The sequence below is a fragment of the Hordeum vulgare genome, chromosome 7H (genome assembly GCF_904849725.1).
Source record: "Hordeum vulgare subsp. vulgare chromosome 7H, MorexV3_pseudomolecules_assembly, whole genome shotgun sequence".
Taxonomy (NCBI): Eukaryota; Viridiplantae; Streptophyta; class Magnoliopsida; order Poales; family Poaceae; genus Hordeum; species Hordeum vulgare.
Window position 1 is genome coordinate 173,944,754 of NC_058524.1, and position 20,923 is coordinate 173,965,676.

Genomic DNA, 20,923 nt, shown 5'->3' on the forward strand with positions numbered 1-20,923 from the left:
CCACGTGTCATGTCCTGAATAAAGTTCCTACAAAAGATAATGAGGTCACTCCCTACGAGGAGTGGTCGAAGAGAAGGACGACGCTCTCGTACTTACGTACTTGGGGCTGCTTGGCGAAAGTCAATGTACCGATCCCCAAGAAGCGTAAGCTTGGACCAAAGACTGTGGAATGCGTTAATTTGGGATACACTAAGAATAGCGTAGGCTATAGATTTCTAGTAGTGAAATCTGAGGTACCTGACGTGAAGGTCGGTACAATAATGGAGTCGAGGGATGCTACATTCTTTGAGGATATATTTCCCATGAGAGATATGCAAAGCACTTCTAGACAGGAATCTGAGATAACTCCTGAGCCTGCCATTCCTATGGAATACTATGAACAAACACATGATGAAAATCCTGAGGAGGATGACGAGGAAGCCCGCGGTAGGGGCAAGAGACAAAGGACTGCAAAGACCTTTGGTGATGATTTCTTCGTATACCTCGTGGATGATAATCCCACTTCTATTTCAGAAGCGTATGCTTCTCCAGATGCTGATTACTGGAAAGCTGCGGTCCGTAGCGAGATGGATTCCATCATGGCTAACGGGACATGGGAAATCACTGATCGTCCCTATGGTTGCAAACCATTGGGATGCAAGTGGGTGTTCAAAAAGAAGCTTAGGCCCGATGGTACGATTGAAAAGTACAAGGCTAGGCTTGTGGCCAAGGGCTATGCCCAGAAAGAAGAAGAAGATTTCTTCGATACTTATTCACCTGTGGCTAGACTGACCACCATTCGAGTTCTACTCTCATTGGCGGCCTCTCATGGTCTTCTCGTTCATCAAATGGACGTTAAGACGACTTTCCTGAATGGAGAGCTAAATGAGGAAATCTATATGCAACAACCAGATGGCTTTGTGATAGAAGGTCAGGAAGGAAAGGTGTGTAAGTTGCTGAAATCTTTATATGGTCTGAGACAAGCACCTAAGCAATGGCATGAGAAGTTTAATACAACTCTGACATCTGTTGGCTTCGTTGTTAATGAAGCTGACAAATGTGTATGCTATCGCCATGGTGGGGGCGAAGGAGTTATATTGTGCTTGTATGTTGATGACATACTGATATTTGGAATCAACCTCAAAGTAATTGAGGAGGTCAAGTCTTTTCTGTCTCAAAGCTTTGAGATGAAGGACCTTGGGGTGGCTGATGTTATCTTGAACATCAAGCTGTTGAGAGATGATGAAGGTGGGATTACACTTCTGCAATCCCACTATGTTGAGAAGATTTTGAGTCGCTTTGGATATTCAGACTGCAAAATTTCTCAAACACCATATGATCCTAGTGTGCTTATTAGAAAGTTTAAAGGCACATCTATAGATCAATTGAGATTCTCTCAAATTATCGGTTCTCTTATGTACCTAGCTAGCGCAACGAGGCCTGACATCGCGTTTGCTGTGAGCAAACTTAGCCGGTTTGTTGCAAACCCGGGCGATGTTCATTGGCGTGCTGTTGAAAGAATTATGCGCTACTTGAAAGGTACTGTCAACCACGGGCTTCACTATACGGGATACCCATCGGTACTTGAAGGGTATAGTGATGCGAATTGGATCTCTGATGCTGATGAGATGAAGGCCACTACTGGGTATATGTTTACTCTTGGGGGTGGTGCTGTTTCCTGGAAGTCTTGCAAGCAAACGATCTTAACCAGATCGACAATGGAAGCAGAATTAACAGCATTAGACACATCTGGTGTCGAAGCAGAATTTCTTCGAGATCTTTTGATGGACTTACCTGTGGTTGAGAAGCCGGTTCCGGCTATCCTTATGAACTGCGATAATCAAACAGTTATTGTTAAAGTGAAGAGTTCAAAGGACAATATGAAGTCCAACAAACATACAAGAATGAGATTGAAGTCTGTCAGATGTTTGAGAAACTCCAGAGTGATAGCGTTGGATTACATCCAAACGGCTAAGAATCTGGCAGATCCCTTTACTAAAGGGCTATCACGTGTTGTGATAGATAGTGCATCGAGGGAGATGTGTATGAGACCCACATGAGTTGCCATGGTAGTAACCCAACCTATATGATCGGAGATCCCGTGAAGTAGGACATGGGAAAACAAGCCAGTGGTGAACTGAGGAGAGTAATTTTACTAACCCACTCCGTTGGAGATGCAATACTCTCGGATACTGTATGGTAGGATGACTACTGTCTTAATGTGTTCTAAGGCTTATATGTAAGCAAGATGCTGTCCTACAGAGCGATCTTTGGAGGAACACACCTATATGAGCTTGACTGCTGGTCACAGTCTATGAGATTTGGGTGATCTCTAGTAAACTCATGAATAGGCCAGGAGTGTGACTAATATGCTCCACCCGAGGGGTCACCTTCGGCAGTCTAGTACTAGTAAGACTTGTGTTGAAGCTCCTTTACGCCAAACTGACAATTCAAGGCATAGTCCATTGTTCAGTTGTAAAGGGGTGTAGTTACTTGCTCTAGGTGAAGCTCAACCTTAACAGGTCTTCACTGAAATGCTGGTATATTAAAATAGTGATTGGAACGAGGGAACACGATGTGCCCTTGAGATCTGGTGGGGGATTGTTGAAATTGGTAGGGGGCCTTAGTCCCATTAGAGAATTTCAGAAAAATCTCCAAGGGCCCATGTAGGTGGTGGCATGACAAGGTGGTGGGAAGTTTAGTCCCACACCGCTAGTGGAGGAGAAGTTGGACCCCTTTATAAGGGTCTCTCTTCCACATGCTATTGAAGAGTGAGAAGAGAAGGTTCCCTCGCGCACTCCTCCTCCGCCGCCCGCCTCGCCACGCCTTGCCTCGTCACGACGCGCCGCGCCGCGGGTTGCGGGTTGCGGGAATGAGCCGAGCCGAGCTCATACCTACGCGCTTATTTTTGCCGGTCAGGAACGGAGAATACATAACGGACATGGCACGATCCGAGACGTCGGATTGTGGGCTGTTACCGACTCGGACATGGGTTCGGCCCACGTCTCTCCACCCAGCCGTCTTTATAAGCAAGCTATCGCCTACCCTAGCCGTCACGAGAATCAGATCACATCTGCCTCACGCGTTCATTCCTTAACTGCTGCTGCCGCCGGTGACTCCGTCCCGTTTACCGCGTACACGGTCGACGAGAGAGCAGGCCTCCGAAACCCCGCCTCTCCGGTTCCTGTACGGGAGAGGGGCGATTAGGTTTTTGGGGAGCGATCACGCGACTGCTCGCCTCCGTCCGTCTGCTTCGTCTATGTCCGCGTCGCCCTCGTCATCGCCATGTCTTCACCAAGCGAAGCTGACCGTCTCGTCCGCGAGAAGGCCGAAGCCGAGAAGAAGGCGGCAGAGGATGCTGCCGCCGCCACCGCTGCTGCTACGGCCAATTGGCCGATCGGAGGGTATGATATGTTTATCTCTCTCCTGTTTCTGTCTGCACTAGTAGTACTGCCTATATGCGTAGATGTTTCTGCTATATGCGTAGTACTTGCTAGTATACTTCGTGATCAGTATCTCATGAACCTAGTCCATGCCATGTTAGTAATTATTTCATGGATTAATCTACTCGGAATATTGCCTATTTACTCAACATCAACCGCAGCGGTTAGCGCGGCGGCGGCGGGGCGGGGGCAGGCAGCCATGTAAGGCCCAGTGGCCGAACGAGTTTCGTCGGGAAATGGGTCACTATGAAAGCTAGGGGTAGTGGGGTGATTCAGTGATGTAGGTTTATGATACAAGGTGAAAAGTTAGAGCAGTTTAAACCATCCAGAGGGAGCTCGTATGCACCCGTTGATCCGGCTCCTGCAGCGTCACTAGCATGGACCGGTTCACTAGCTTGCTACCGAGTTTTTTATCTGTTACGTAAACAAAAATGAAAAAATAAAAAAAAAGTTTATAGATTTAAAGAAAAAGATTCATCCATTTGAAAAAAATTCATATCTTTAAAAAAAATCATTGATTTTGAATAAAGTTCATCAATTAGAAAAAAGTTCATGGAAATTGAAAAAATGTTCATTAAAATTTGAAAATCTTCCAATTTGAAAAAAGTTCATCAAAATTTTAAAAAGTTCATAAAAATTCAAAAAAAAGTTGATGTATTTTTTAAAAAATTCATTGAACTAAAAAAAGTCCAGAAATCTTACAAAAGTTCAGCAAATTTGACAATAATGAATTAAAGATGTTTATCAAATTTTGAGAAAGTTCATCGATATTAAAAAAAGTTCATAGAATTTTAATATTTTAGAAAAGGATCATCGATTTTTAGAGAAAAGTTCATCAATCTTAAAAAATATTCGTTGAAATTTAAAAATAGTTCATCGATATTGAAAAAAGTTCATAGATTTAAAAAAAAAATCTTCAACCCACTCCTAGATGGGTCGGCCCATTTACGAACACCACACACCCGAGTTAACAAAAATGCACGTTAACTAGCGCGTGTGACGTCAAATAGGAAATGGCCCTAATTCCTCTAATATATTCTTACTTGCAGCAAAGGGCTTTTTGTGCCTTTTAAAATCCAGCTCTCAATCATCATCGCTTGGAACCAAGGTGGCTCCTACGATACTAGTTGTGAACCACCTTCTGTTTGCAGATGACAGCCTGTTGCTTTTTAAGTCTAGTATGCAGGATGTAAATTAGGTTTCAAACCTGCTGAACATATATTGTGCTACTTCACGACGATGAGTGAACCATGAAAAGTTCTCAGTTTATTTTAGTAATTGCCCCAATTCTACGAAACTTGAAGTGGAGAATTGTTTAAATGTGCACAATGAGTGGCTTAATGAGAAATACTTGGGCTTGGTGACACGGGTGGGACAGTCCAAGAATGATTCTTTCAAATACTTGCTCGACACAATATGGGCAAAGGTGAAAGGACGGATGAAAAAATTACTATCCACAGAAGGAAAGGAAGTGCTCATTAAATCAGTTGCGCAATCCATCTTTATTTTTTCTATGTCTTGCTTCATACTCCCAAGGGGATTGTGTGACAACATCACATCTATCATTAGCGGGGGAGTAAGCAAGGGAAGAGAAGGCCTTGTTGGGTATCTTGGGAGGTTATCACGAGGCAAAAAAACCTCGGGGGCTTGGGGTATGGAGTTCTTCAACCTGGACTTGCTGTTGAGGCAAGCATTGCGGCTGCTGCACCAGCCAAACTTGTTGAGTGCACGTATTTTGAAACCAATCCATCACCCGAACACATCTATTGTGGAAGCAGAACTGAGACCCCATCCATCACAAATTTGGCGTGCTATAATCGATGGAAAGGACATCTTGAACCTGGGTGTTATTCGTCGCATTGGGGATGGTGCTTCTACAAAAATGTGGGAGCATAACTGGATTCCTTGGGGTGGTCTTTTCAAGCCGGTCATTCCCTAATCGCCAATCCGCTGCAGCTGCTGGCTGATCTGATCGACGCGGCAAGTGCGGAGTGGAAAGATGAACTTGTACGCTAGGTCTTTTCTGCCGATTGACGTTGAATCCATCCTTAAAATTTCTATATGTATGCATCAAATGGAGGTCTTTTGGGCTTGGTGAGAGGACACAAGGGGTATTTACTTTGTCAGGACAACCGATAATCTCATATATTGAGTGAGGATGGGAAGGGAGGCATGGATCGAAAGAGCAAATGAATCATTCAATCCTGACATTGAGCGCTGAGACTGGGATTCGGTGTGGAAACTTCAGGTACCATTTAAACTGAAGACTTTTTACTTGGAGACTAACGCAACACTCGCTTCCCCGAGCGATGTTCTTCATCATCGGAATTTGTCTTGCACGCATGTTTGTACGGTGTGCGGAGCTGAGGATAGCTGGAGGCACTCACTTTTGGACTACAAGCTGTCAAGAAGTGTGTGGGCCCTCTCTGGTGAGGAGCTAGTCCAACTCATGTGCATGAACAAAGATGATGATGCCAAGGGATGGCTTTTATCCATGAGCGAATCCCTTCTCGTGCATGATTTTACCACACTGATCACGATGTTGTGGGTGATATGGCATGCAAGACAGGAGGTGACTCACGAAGGAATTCTGCAAACTCCATACACAACACATTCATTCATTGGCAGGTTTCTTTCAGATCATAAGTCCCCATCTAAACCGGCCCAAAGAACTGTTTCAACTTCAATGCCTCGACCGACCAGTTGGATTCCACCGCTGGAGAACCACTGCAAGATCAACACGGATGTTGCCGTATCAAGAAGGGTGGCCAAGGGGCTATCGCAGCTACATGTCGTGATGAGCTGGGAAATTTCCAAGGAGCATCCGCGGTTGTGTTCAAAAACATAGATGATCCGGAGACCCTTGAAGTGCTGGTGATGAGAAAGTCCATTGCACTGGCGAATGATCTATATATTCATAAAGTTTCGGTGGCATGAGACTGCAAGAATGGCGTAGAAGCAATAAGAAGGGGAACTTCCTCATCATATCGAGCAATTGTGCTTAAGACTAAGGAGTCATCTAGATCTTTTATTTCGTGTAATTTCTTACATGAGTTTAGAACCTCGAATGTCGAGGCCCACAAACTAGCATAGCATGCATTATCACTTGGGGCTAGCCGCCATGTTTGGTTAAGCTACCATGGAGACGTGTAATTCGTGTGTGTAAACTGTGTGACGGTTGAATAAAAGCTTTGCGAGTTTGCTTAAAAAAAGATACATGTTGAATATATTACAAAACTATACAAGTTGAATATTTGAAAAACAAATAGATTCAGGCTGAATATTTTTCAAAATATATGATGTCCATTTTTAAAAATACATGATTTTGGACATTCTCTAGAATACATGTTAAACATATTGCAAATACATCTTGAATATATTTTTAATATCATCATGTTTTTAAACATCACAAACATTTTTTCAATGTATAACATTTTTTATTTGTAATGGACATATTTTTGAAAGGCACGACCATGCTTTAAACATACCACTTACATTTGTAGAACCAAGCAAACACTTTTCACATTGTATAACATTTTAAGAATCTGATAGACAATTTTTCGAAAGACTTGAACACATTTAATACGAGACAGAGAGAGTAGGCAACAATTTTTTAAATTATATGAACTTAATCTTACATTTTATTAACAATATTTAGAAATTTCATGATTTTTTTTGCAAGATATGAGAACATGTTTTAAATGTCATGTTATTTTTTAACGTGCTACCTTCAAATTATTTTTTTATTACACAAATATTTTTTACATTTTATAAAGATTTTTGAAAATGCAAGATAATCATTTTTAAAGTTTTACGAAAATAATGTTTATTTTAAAAACATAGGTAACGGTGATAAAAAGAAAACAATAGCACTGAAGATTCGGCGCCTCTCACATGCTGGGTCCTCTCATTTAGGCCTAGTTTCATTAATCCCATCCCTGCGGGGATTGAAAGTAATTTACAGGGATTTTGGCTTGTAAGGGTCACAATCTCCTTCAAATCCACCTCAACCGAACAAGCCTTTAGGAGTGCCTGAAGCGAGGGCATCATTCACCTTGCTACAAGCGAGGTATAACTCCTCCCATTTTGCCATCGCGGTTCCTGTTCCACGTGCACGTGGCATACCCCTAATATGTCCAGTGTGCAAAGATGGGCCGGCCCGACTAGTGACTCCCCTTTCCAGTTTTGGGAAGGCATTAGAACAGAAGTTTTTCAGAACTACACCCAAAAATGGTTTTCCAGAATTGTCCTTCCTTTTTTCTGTGTTTTCTCTTTCGGTTTCCTGTTTTTCATTTTTTTTTCTAAAATTCATGTACAGTTTCCAATTTGTTAATATTTTTATATTGCCTAAATATTTCAAAAATCATGATTTTTTTAAAGTGTTCACATCTTCAAATTTCATGACATTTTTTTGAATTTTCAAACATTTTGTGAAATTTGTGAAAAATATATTCTCAAACATTTTTTAATTAGTGAATATATTTTTATTTTATTTTTTAAAATTTGCGAAGATTTTTCAAACTACTGAACATTTTTTTAATTCATGCATGTCGATGTGCACCTCGAACATTTTTAATTCATGCATCTCGAAACCGCCTTGGCGAATGGCCGTCGATGGTGCTCCTTCGACGATGATGCAATGGACATTAGGGATAGCCAAGGGTTTGCAGACTAGGCCCACACTTTAGTGGACAAATTGTCCAATATAAAGACATGGGTAGCCACCGAATCACTACACGTGTTCGACGGGAGGCCCACACTGCAGACCTGGACATGATGGTTGTCGTGTACCACGTTGGTATGAGCCTAAAGCCGCCAATTCGTGATGTGGATGTCGAGGTCGTCATGTGGGTAGAGGCTAGGAGGCACCGTCATGAATAGGTCACATTCAAAGCCGAACTAGAAATGTATGTCTTTGGGGATTAGGACGGCATTCATGAAAGCTCGGATTCCTCCAAACTGGACCATAGCACCCATGCAAGCAAGGGTAGCCACATTGGTACCCATGACCATGAGTCATTCTTTAGGGCAAAGCGTGGGGTCGTCGATGTGAGTCGCCTAGCACGACATCTGGTACATCGCGGGAGAAGTCAACGGCTGCCACGGCACACACTGCACAACAACAAAATATGATGGAGAAGCGGGGGCATCGATAAAGATAGCAACATGGTTTATGCAGTCCCGAGCGCAGTTTACTGTGTGTTGACATCGGATGCAAGTGAACGAATTTCTACAATCGACCTTGTAGCGTCCCTTGAAGGAGCAATGGTTGCAAGAACAAGTTTAGTCAAGTGGGCGCATCTTAATTTTGATACAAGCCATGACACGTCATCTCCGACGGAATTCCTGATGGAAGATGTTAACTGAGTGGCGGCGCCATGGGTGTTCCTTGGTATTCCATGGAATACCAAAGATTCGGGCCAAAAAATAATTGACTATACATGTTATACACAACCAAGAGGCATGAACCCACACACAAACTGAAGCCCAAAGCGCAAAACGGCTATTCCCCTCCCATCGGCACCATGCACCATACATGCACTCCCTCCCCTCCCAAAACCTAGTTGTCGCCCGACGCGGGGATGGCCGACAACGCCACTGTTGGGGAAGGAAGCATGGAAAAAAATGAGACACCCAATATCTATCTATGGAGATGCATAGCTACGAGAGGAGAGAGTGTGTCTACGTTCCCTCGTTGACCATTAAGCGGAAGCATTTATAACGCGGTTGATTTACTTCTTCACGATCCAACCGTGATCCGAACCGATCTAGCTCGGAATGGACGACACATCCGCATTCAGCACTCGTGCAACTCGATGACGTCTCCGCCTCCTCCATCCAACGAGCGAGGGAGGAGTAGTAGATGGGATAGCCGGTAGCATGATAGTGTGGCAATGATGGTGGTGGTGCTATCCCGACACGGCTTCATCGAGCACTACCTCATACGTCTCCAACGTATCTATAGTTTTTGATTGTTCCATGTTATTATATTATGAACCCTCAATACTTTATATGCATTTATTTGTTGTTCAATATCCTTTTGAGCACTAAACTTGTAACCAAGTGCCAAGTGACAATTCTAGTTTCTTGCGTGTTTTTGGCTTTTCAGGAAATCAGCACCAAACGAAACAAATCTTTTTGATAATTTTTTGGACAAAAATAAGACGTGGAAACTTCGAAGGGAGACCGGACGCCACACGAGGTGACACCAAGCCAAAAGGGCGCGTTGAGGGGACTGGTGGTGCCATGATGGCTTGGGGCCACCTCTCTACGCCTCTTTCCCTACTTCCACTCCTATAAATCCTATTTGGATGGGAAAACACCATAGAGCCACCCAAAATATTTTTTCCGCCGCCACAAGCTTCTGTTCCGCCATGATCCTATCTGGAGCCTTGTTTTAGTGCCCTACCGGAGGGGGGGGGGTCAATCACGGAGGTCCTCTACATCAACCTTGCTTCTCCCATGGTGATGTGTGAGTAGTTTACTAAAGACCTACGGGCTCGTAGTTAGTACCTAGAAGGCTATCTTTCTCTCTATGGTCTTGAATGCCAAGATCCCCATGATTCCCATAGTGATGCATCTTATGTAATCACTCTTTGCAGTGTGTTTGTTGGGATTCGATGAATTGTGGGTTTATGTTCAGATTATTCATGAAAAGTATTCTAGTCATCCCTCAATTCTTATATGCATGATTATGATAGTTTCATATTCTCTCGTATATATCGGCTTTGTTTGGCCAACTAGATTGATTTATCTTCAATGGGAGTGGTACATTGTAAGGGGTTCAATCTTGCGGTGGTCAATCCCAATGACACAAAGGGACATGACACATATTGTATTGCTTCCACTAAAGATAAAATTATTGGGTTTATTCATATTAGTTGAGTTTACTTTGTCTACATCATGTCACTTTGCCCCAATGATTACTCTGTTTTCACTTAATACTCTAGATGCATGTTGGATATGGGTCGATGAGTGGAGTAATAGTAGTAGATGGAGGTAGGACTCGGTCTACTTGCTTATGGACGTGATGCCTATATGTGTGATCATTGTCGTGAATAAATATTGCATAACTATGCACTTTCTATCAATTTCCCAAGAGTAATCTGTTTACCCACCGTATGATTTCTTCGAGAGAGAAGCCTTTAGCAAAAACTATGCCCCCAAGTCTTCACAAATCAAATTCTAAAACCACTAAAACTTTTACTGCATTTTCATTTTATATTTATATTATATATCTATCACTACTTATCTCTTGCAAGTAATGAGTTCAGGGGTCTTGACAACCCTCTTGCTCGTGTTTGCTATTTTGTTGTGTAGGCACTCAAAACGGGCGTTTGCGTGGTCCTCCTATTTGTTCGATATCCCATCGAAGTTTTCAACTAGCGGGAAGAATTTTTCGTGACGTTGTCGGGGAGTATCACCAAATTCCTATCAAGCATCTTCACACAATTTGTCATTCACTTGTTCTACTTTTTTGTTGTTATCTTAGCTTGCATAAAAATCAAAAACACAAAAATATTAATCTTTGCTAGTTTACTTGTTTGCTTGTTGCTACGGCTAGTTCTTCCTTTATTTCGTGTACTCCCGAGAATAAGGTTCTTAACTTTAAAAAAAGGGAGGGGAAAGTTTAAAAGATGCTTGGCATAGGATTTGAAATGATAAAAATAGATCAGCTCATAAGCAATCCACCAACATCTTGCATCGTAATTTTATATGGGTATTATTACTTGGTACAAATTTGTGCTTGATACTATTACCGATGGTAATTTCTTAATGAGTCGCACTTCGGATGCTTTTAAAGCCATCGAAATTTAGTGGGATCACCACCTATAATTATTAATGGAACTACTTTAACTTTGGAGCATGTTATGCACAAGCAATAGATTATTGAAAATAAGATGGGCACTAAAGAACAAATTGAGGATTTGGTTAAAAATATTCATAATCATATTTACTCAATTGGGATCAAAGGTAGGGATTACTTTGAAAGCATCAAAGGAGAAATATACAATTATGAATTAGCGGGTGGAGCAAGATCTTAGTAGAATTGATAAAATGGAGGAATTCAATGATAAAATGGGTTCCACTTTCATTCCCTCTAAAACTAATGCTAGTACCTCTCGAGCAAAAAAAAATAAAGTTTTGTATGTTCTTAAGAATACTAGTATCACTCCTATTAAAAGAAACGAGGATATTAAAATGAGTAGTGTGCATCCCAATTTTATAAACATGATAAGAGATCCTATCATCAAGGGCCCTCCTTTTCCTAGGAAGCATGGTTGTGTGATTGGGGAGCTTGATAAGTAGGATGATATCACTTGAAATTATGTATTATGCCTAGCTAAGGGCGTAAAACGATAGTGCTTGTTGGGAGGCAACCCAACAGTTATCTTAGTATTTTCTTTTTTTTCTTTTTGTTTGTGTGAGTTGACATGATTATTGCTACTCTAATGATTGTGTTTTTATGTTTTAACTAGTATTTGTGCCAAGTAAACCCTTTGGAGTAATTTGAATGATAAGTAGAATTAATATGGTGCAAAAAGAGAAACTTTTACATCGAGTGCGGAATTTCTGTGATTTTATTGGAACATCTTTTTGATCTGAATTTGTACACAATTTGGTATACAAATTCCTCAAGTTGTTCTAATTGTTTAGAATTTTTGGAGTTACAGAAGTATGGTTCAAGTGCCGATCACTACAAACTGTTCTGTTTTATACATATTTTGTTTTTGCTTGCATAGTTTGCTTGTTTTGGTGATTCTATTGATTGTGTCGGGGGGCATAACTCATGGATAACTTAAAATAGAGTACCTCATGCAATAATTAAAATATTAGTAAATTTATAATATTACCTAAATTTTATGATTTTTCTGTTGTACTAACGGATCTCACAAGGTTTATGTTGAGTTTTGTGTGCTTACGTTTTCAAGTTTTCAAGTTTTGATCGCGATTTCTGCCCTGATCTTCGTTTTAGTTTATCTTTTCGCTCGTTTGTCGGAATCTGGTGATTCAAGCGCCTAGATCTTTGTCTCGAAGCCCTCTTTCTGTTTAACCAACTTGAACAAGATTTTTGTACTATAAAATTTGACTCTAGTCCAAATTAGTAAACGGATCTTGTTTCTTTCGCAGTTTGAGTTTCGTTGCTTCGTTGTTTTGATTCTTTTTTGCAAACCGGAGTTCTTCAGTTGAACTTTCTAGTTAGATCTCTTATTTGAGTTTTACCCGTGCTTCTAGTTTTAGTGCTTATGTATGTTATTGTTTTGTTGCGATAGAGTACCCGGAGTGCGAAGCGTGCTACTACGAGTCTCTAGGTTTTGTGGATCATCAGCAAGGCAAGTAACACTTTGATCATACCTCTTTATGACCCAGTGTTATTGCATTAGATCAAACCTCCTACATTGCATTGTTAGGATCTGATTAACATGTTGGTTTTGGAAAGTAGATGATGAGGTAGAACCTATTGACCTGTTTATTACCAAACCTTTGGGAGTTACTTCTACGATATGCTTATATTGCTATGCTATGCTATGCTCGTAGACGTGGATTGGGTGAGTGTATCCATGACAGATGTGAGTATTGTTAATCAATGGTTAAGTTAAGGTGGATACTTAAATACACATCTGGGTGGATTGTTTGAGGCACCCTGGGGTACCCAGTGGTTGTCAGGGTACCTGGAGAAATCCAGCATTGTCCTAGGATATCCCAGAGTAACCGTGTGATCATCCTATGGTTCGCCACCCAGGATCAAAGAGATCATAAGATTATTCATACTAGAAACTTTCGTGTGCAGCCACAAGCCAATATGGGCTCTGGCATGGCTGAGTAAGTTGTGTGAAGCTCTTGAAGAGGTAGACTAGCAGATGTAGTGGGTTGTAGGTGGTACTGTCTATCCAGAGTAGAGAGTAAATGCTTCAGAAAGACTATGGCTCGAATCTCCGACCATGGATGTATTCGAGTCTTGTGGGGAAAAGTGCGCAAACCTCTCCAGAGTGTACAAATTAATCATGGTTAGCCGTGTCCCCGGTTATGGACATCTTGAGTATCTGTTTCTTGGATTATCATGTTGATCTCATCACTCTAAATTAATTTGTTGGGTTAATGATGATGTTTAATTGGGGATTGAGTTGGAGGAACCTTCTCAATGTTTAACAACCACCATGATAGTTAAATAAAACTTATTCCTTTGTTGTAGGAAAAAGATTGGCTTTATGCAAAACTGTTAACCATAGAGCTCTCCACCAGCCATATATGCATGTAGAGATAGCATTTCATTCTGTTCATTACTCTATGTGTTACATTGCCAGCATATTCCATGTGCTGACCCGTTTCGGGCTGCAACATTTCATGTTGCAGATTTTTCAGACGACGAGTAAGGTGCCATAGGTCGTTGTCTTTCACTCAGTTATGCCGTTGGAGTTGATGGACTCACTTTATCTTCCAAGCTTTCCGTTGTTATCATTTTTAGATGGCCTTAAGCCATATTATTGTAATAAGTTCTCTTTTGAGACATTCGATGTAATGAGTGTGTGATTGAAACTCTGTTATAAATCCTCAAGTACCGTGCGTGTCAGCATTACCGATCCAAGGATGACACTGATGCACATAGGCTAGACTGTTTAAGGTCTGGTCGCTGTAAGATGGTATCAGAGCATACACTAACTGTAGGACACGACCACTAAGCTAAAACCATAGGTCACTCCTCTCTTCCCATTTCTGACTCCTCTTCCATTTCTACTCTATAGGATGGCAGATGCAAAGAACAAGTTCACCCAACCGGATGAAGATACACCTTTTGGAAGACACTTGAAGGAAGTTACTAGGTACCTGAACATCGGAATAGCAAGCTTCACCAGGACCTACATCGCCACTTTACGAGAAGAGGAGCGTTGGAAGATTCGAGTTCAAGTTCCAGGAAGGACGATCATGCCAGTCACTGAGCCCATAGAGTTTTCCTTTGATGCACCAACCTAGAGTCTAGGAAAGAGCATGCCAGGCCACGTCACCATGGGACACGTTGGAGAAGTTTACCACAAGGATCTCAAGGATACTATCTACCAGATTTGTGGGCGCCGAGACGAGCAATGAGAGATGATCAACACCAGGAGGGACATGTCCATTGAAGCTTTCATCCAGGAGTTAAACCAACACATTTGACGCCAGGAGAACCAGATGTGCGTAGGCATGATAGATCTGAAGAAGGCAATGACCAGGATCACGGAGCTGGAGGAAGAACTCAAGTCTGCACGCGATGGATACGAGGAGGAGATGACGATAGTCATGGAGAAGAATGACGATTTGACAAGGAAGCTAGCAGAATTCATGGTAGACCCCGCGCCAGGAGGAGATGACGACGATTCCACTTGTCCGGAGAACTACATCATCATCGACGACACCGACTCAGACCTTGACGATAGCGATGATGACTATGTTGATGAAGCTAGAGCAGATATCATGGAGTCTTCCACCGATCAAAACTTCTAGGTGACCACCATATCAGTAGAAGTATTTCCCCATGTATATAGTATAGTCCGAGCACTTTTGTAACAATAGTTAGACCGTTTGTATGCCCTTGTTTGAATTGATTGAAGTGATATGATTGTGTTTGTCTCATGTGCATATGGGTAGTGTTTGTCTCTTTATACCTCATTCTATTCTATTTTCTCACCTTTTCTAAACCCATCAGATGCCTCCGAGACGTGACCCTGGATTTGCTTTCCCACCGGAGCTCACTCAGTTGATCCAACAGCAGAATACCCTGATGCAGCTACTAGTCCAGAATCAGAACCAGGGGAACAACAACAACAACCCACCACCACCACCACATGTTGATCAATTAGCCCGTTTCGTAAGGTTAAATCCATCAGTGTTCTCCAGTAGCACCGAGCCGATTGTTGCAGATGATTGGCTCCTCAAGATTGGAAGGGAGTTGAACACTGCAGGATGCACATATGCAGAGAGAGTGCGTTTTGCCGCACATCAGCTAGATGGACCCGCAACTTCATGGTGGGAGAATTTCACAGCCACTTACCCCATCGACACTGTCACATGGGACCAGTTTCAGCAGGCTTTTCGCACCGTCCATGTTTCAGCACGAGCTATGGCCATGAAGAAGCGTGAGTTTCGCAACTTGCGCCAAGGAGGACGCCTAGTGGGCCACTATGTCGATGATTTTAGTAAGTTAGCACGTTATGCCCCGGATGACGTCGCTACAGATGCCGCTAAGCACGAGAAGTTCCTGGAAGGACTAAATGATGAGCTGAGCATGCAGTTGATGGTGGAAACCTTCAACAACTACCATGAGTTGGTAGATAGAGCTCTCATGATTGAAGGGAAGCAGCAACAGATTGACAACCACAAGAGGAAGTATGGACAAGGGAAGTACAATTCAGGAGCTCAGCAGAGGCCCCGTTTTACCCCGAACTCGGGAGGACACATTCACCATAACCATGGAGGCCATCATTCCAATAGAGGGATTTCTCATAATCATAGTGGCCCCAAGAATGGGAATGGGAATGAAGGAAGCAACAGACAGAACTGTTCCAACCCAGCAACGCCCGCCAAGAAGGATCTAAGTCACGTTACTTGTTTCAAGTGAGGGAAGAATGGACATTACACCACGGAGTGTTCTGAAGCAAAGAATGGAAATGGCAATGGAAGCTCCGGGAAGAAGCCCAACCCTTTCAATAGGGGAAAAGTGAACCACGTTAGCATGGAAGAGGTTGAAGCGCAACCCGATGCAATAATAGGTAAGGTTTTGGTTAAGTCATTTATGACAATCGTTCTTTGCGATACTGGTGCATCGCATTCATACATATCAAGGGGATTTGTGGATAAGTATAACCTGCCAACCCAAGCCCTTAGGTCACCCATGTTAGTAACCTCGCCAGGAGCAGAGTACATGGCTAGCCTATGGTGTGATCGGTTACTGTTAAGGATTGGTAACTACGTGTTCCCCTCAGACCTAATAGTACTCGAGTCACAAGGACTGGATGTAATATCAGGCATGGATTGGTTATCAAAGTATGGAGGGAACATTGACTGCGCCAGTAAGTCGATTTTGCTCACCACCCTAGAAGGACGAAGGATTAAGTATGTATCCCGGCATGTGCCGAAGAGAACTCAAGTAAATTCCTTATCAGGAGTTGTACATGAGGAAGTACCAGTGGTGAAGGATTTCCCTGATGTATTTCCAAAGGAGTTGCGAGGCATGCCACCGGATAGAGACATTGAGTTTTTGATTCAGCTTTTGCCAGGCATAGGGCCAATATCCGTATCGGATGCCCGCAAAGGATTTGGAAGAAATTAAGAAGCATATTAAGGAGTTACTGGATAAAGGCTATATTCACCCAAGTTCATCACCTTGGGGATCACCAGTGCTTCTAGTGGAGAAGAAGGATGGATCATTGAGAATGGTTGTTGATTATCGAGGATTGAATGAAGTGACAATCAAGAACAAGTGTCCACTGCCGATGATCAATGATTTGTTTGACCAGTTGCAAGGAGCTAAAGTATTTTCCAAGATCGATCTACGGTCGGGATACCATCAGCTAAAGATTCGAGAGCAGGATATACCGAAGACAACTTTTACCACAAGGTATGGGCTATATGAGTATACCGTTATGTCATTTGGTCTGACTAACGCACCTGTCTATTTCATGAACATGATGAACAAGGTGTTTATTGAGTTTTTGGATAAGTTCGTCGTGGTGTTCATTGATGATATTCTGGTCTACTCGAAGAATGAAGAGGAGCATAAGGAGCATTTGCGTTTGGTACTTGGGAAGCTCAGAGAACATCAGTTATATGCCAAGTTCAGCAAGTGTGAGTTTTGGTTGAAGGAAGTTGGTTTCCTCGGACACGTTATATCCGGAGAAGGAATAGCAGTAGACCCCACCAAAGTTGTCACAGTCACTAATTGGGAATCACCCACGTCAGTTGGAGAGATCCGGAGTTTCCTTGGACTCGCAGGATACTATCGGAGGTTCATTAAGAATTTCTCTAAGATTGCAAAGCCCATGACGGAGTTGTTGAAGAAAGACACCAAGTTCAAATGGACTGAGGAATGTGAGGCTAGTTTTCAAGAGTTGAAGAAACGCTTGGTTACAGCCCCAGTGTTGATTCTCCCAGATCAACGCAAGGATTATCAAGTGTATTGTGACGCTTCTCGTCGAGGACTTGGAGCAGTGCTGATGCAGGAGGGAAGAGTTGTTTCGTATGCCTCACGATAGCTTAAACCCCATGAGTTGAACTATGCTACCCACGATTTGGATTTAGCAGCCGTAGTGCATGCGTTGAAGACATGGAGGCATTTCCTCATCGGAAACCACTGTGAGGTGTACACGGATCACAAGAGTTTGAAGTATATTTTCATACAGAAGGAGTTGAATCTCAGACAACGGAGATGGTTGGAGCTCATCAAGGATTATGATATGAGGTTGCACTATCATCCTGGAAAGGCTAATGTAGTAGCTGATGCGTTGAGTCGCAAGAGTCATGTCAATACACTCATGACCAGAGGGTTACCCAAGGAGTTAGCAGAGGATCTTCGCGAGCTATGTTTGGAAATAGTTTCGAGAGGTTATGTAGGAGCATTGGAAATTCAGTATACCTTGATGGATAAGATCATAGAGGCTCAGAAGACTGACAAAGAGATTGCCGAGATAAAGGAAAGGATGAGCAAAGGAAAAGCTAAAGGATTTCGTGAGGATGAGCACGATACCTTATGGTTTGAGGATCGCGTATATGTGCCTAATGACCCCGAGATCACGAAGCTGATTCTGCAGGAGGCCCATGATTAGCCATATTCGATTCACCCAGGAAATTCCAAGATGTATCTGGATTTGAAGGACAGTTTCTCGTGGACCAGAATGAAGAAGGACATTGCGGAGTATGTAGCAGTTTGTGATGTATGTCAGAGAGTGAAGGCAGAGCATCATAAGCTAGCAGGTTTGCTACATCCATTGCCGATACCCGAATGGAAATGGGACAAGCTAGGCATGGATTTTATCACGGGATTGCCCAGGACTCGTTCAGGCTATGACTCGATTTGGGTTGTAGTCGATCGTTTGACGAAGGTAGCTCATTTTATCCCAGTAAAGACCACTTACACCAGTTCTAAGTTGGCAAAGATATACATGACCAGGATCGTATGTCTGCATGGAGTTTTGAGGAACATTGTATCAGATAGAGGAACCCATTTAACCTCAAAGTTCTGGAATAAGTTGCATGAAACCTTGGGTATCAGGCTAGAGTTTAGTACAACCTTTCATCCACAGACAGATGGAGAGACCGAGAGAGTCAATCAGATTCTGGAGGACATGTTGAGAGCTTGTGCGCTAGATTATGGATCTAGTTGGGACGACAATTTGCCGTATGCAGAGTTCTGTTACAACAACAACCATCAAGACAGTTTGAAGATGGCCCCTTTCGAAGCCTTGTACGGAAGGAGGTGCAGAACACCGTTGTTATGGGATGAAGTTGGAGACCGTCAGTTGTTTGGACCAGATTTGATTAAAGAGTCTGAAGAGAAGGTTAAGTTGATTCGCGATAGACTCAAGGTAGCCCAGTCCAGGCAGAAGACCTATGCGGATTCAAAATGCAAGGAGACAGTTTATGAAGTCGGAGACAGAGTGTATCTTCGAGTGTCCCCACTTCGAGGAGTTAAGCGTTTTGGAGTTAAGGGAAAGTTATCACCATGTTTTGTGGGACCATACAAAGTTTTGGAGCGTATGGGAGAAGTTGCTTAAAAGTTGGAATTGCCAGAAGGATTGTCAGGAGTTCATGATGTGTTCCACGTTTCCCAGTTGAAGAAGTGCCACACAGAGATGGCCGATATTCCTCTGAGGGATATAGTGCCACTCGAAGCAATTCAGCTAGATAGCGATTTGACTTACGAAGAGAAACCAGTGAGGATTCTCGAGTTTGCCAGCCGAGTCACACGCAACAAGGTTACCAAGTTCTGCAAAGTTCAGTGGAGCCACCATACCGAGGATGAAGCCACCTGGGAACGAGAGGAAGACCTACGGAAGGATCACCCGCACCTATTTTCTAGCCAACCCGAATCTCGAGGGCGAGATTCATCTTAACGGGGGTAGGTTTGTAACATCCCAAATTTCCAATTTGGACTGTTATACAATATATCATCTTTGCATATCATTCTTTATTGCATTTTTGGTTGATCCTAGAAATTTTACGCAACTCAAGGACCCACGGAGAGAGTTGGGGATTTCGTTATTCTCATATTTGAGCTTTCCCAACTTTTGAAAAGAGGATCATTTGGTTTTAATTATTTTCTCTTCGAATATTTCTTAATATGAAATAAAAGAGAGAGGATAAAATGACTTCCCCAAAATAAAATAAATATTGGAGGAAAAACATTAAAATCAAATAAGAATTTTATTCGGAGTTTTATTACTATTTTATTTGAATTAGGAAAAACTGCGTTTTTCTAAATTGCATTAGAGGCCCAAATAAATGTTCACCTTGTCCGTTATATTTTTAAAGGACGGGGGAAATTTATTTCAGAATTTTTGGAGTCCGTTTAGTATTTATTTTATTTTATTTTCCGCGCGTCGTAATTAAAAAAAGAAGAAAAGAAAAGGAACCGAACTACCGGGCCTTGTCCCGCTAGGACTCCGACCCGGCATGCCTTTATAAGCGGGCGCCAGCCCCACCCCCGAAACACTAGCCGCCCCGCCGCCCCGCCGCCAACCGCCGCCGCCGCCAGTCCGTGCCGCCGTTTAGTTAAATAGCGGACGTTCGTCCGTACGTTCATTTTAATGAATAATGGACGTTCGTCCTAGATTTTTTTGATCGGTTTTATTTTTTTCCGGTTTAGTTAAATAGAGGACGTTCGTCCGTAAGTTCATTTTAATGAATGAAGTTCACCCATTAGCCGCAGACAGCGAACGATCGTTCGTTAGCCTATTCGTTAGTTTTTCTTTTTCCAGGGTTTTTCCGTGATTATTTTCGATCGCAATTTCTGCCCTGATCTTCGTTTTAGTTTATCTTTTCGCTTGTTTGTCGAAATCTGGTGATTCAAGCGCCTAGATTTTCGTCTCGAAGTCCTCTTTATGTTGAAGCAAATTGAACAAGATTTTTGTACTATAAAATTTGACTCTAGTCCAAATTAGTAAACAGATCTTGTTTCTTTCGCGGTTTGAGTTTTGTTGCTTCGTTTGATTTGATTCTTTTTTGCAAACCAGAGTTCTTTAGTCGAACTTTCTGGTTAGATCTCTTATTTGAGTTTTACCCGTGCTTCTAGTTTGAGTGCTTATGTATGTTATTGTTTTGTGGCGATAGAGTACCCGGAGTGCGAAGCGTGCTACTACGAGTCTCTAGGTTTTGCAGATCATCAGCAAGGCAAGTAACTCTTTGATCATACCTCTTTATTACCCAGTGTTATTGCATTAGATCAACCCTCAAACATTGCAAGGTTAGGATCTGATTAACATGTGGGTTTTGGGAAGTAGATGATGAGGTAGAACCTATTGACCTGT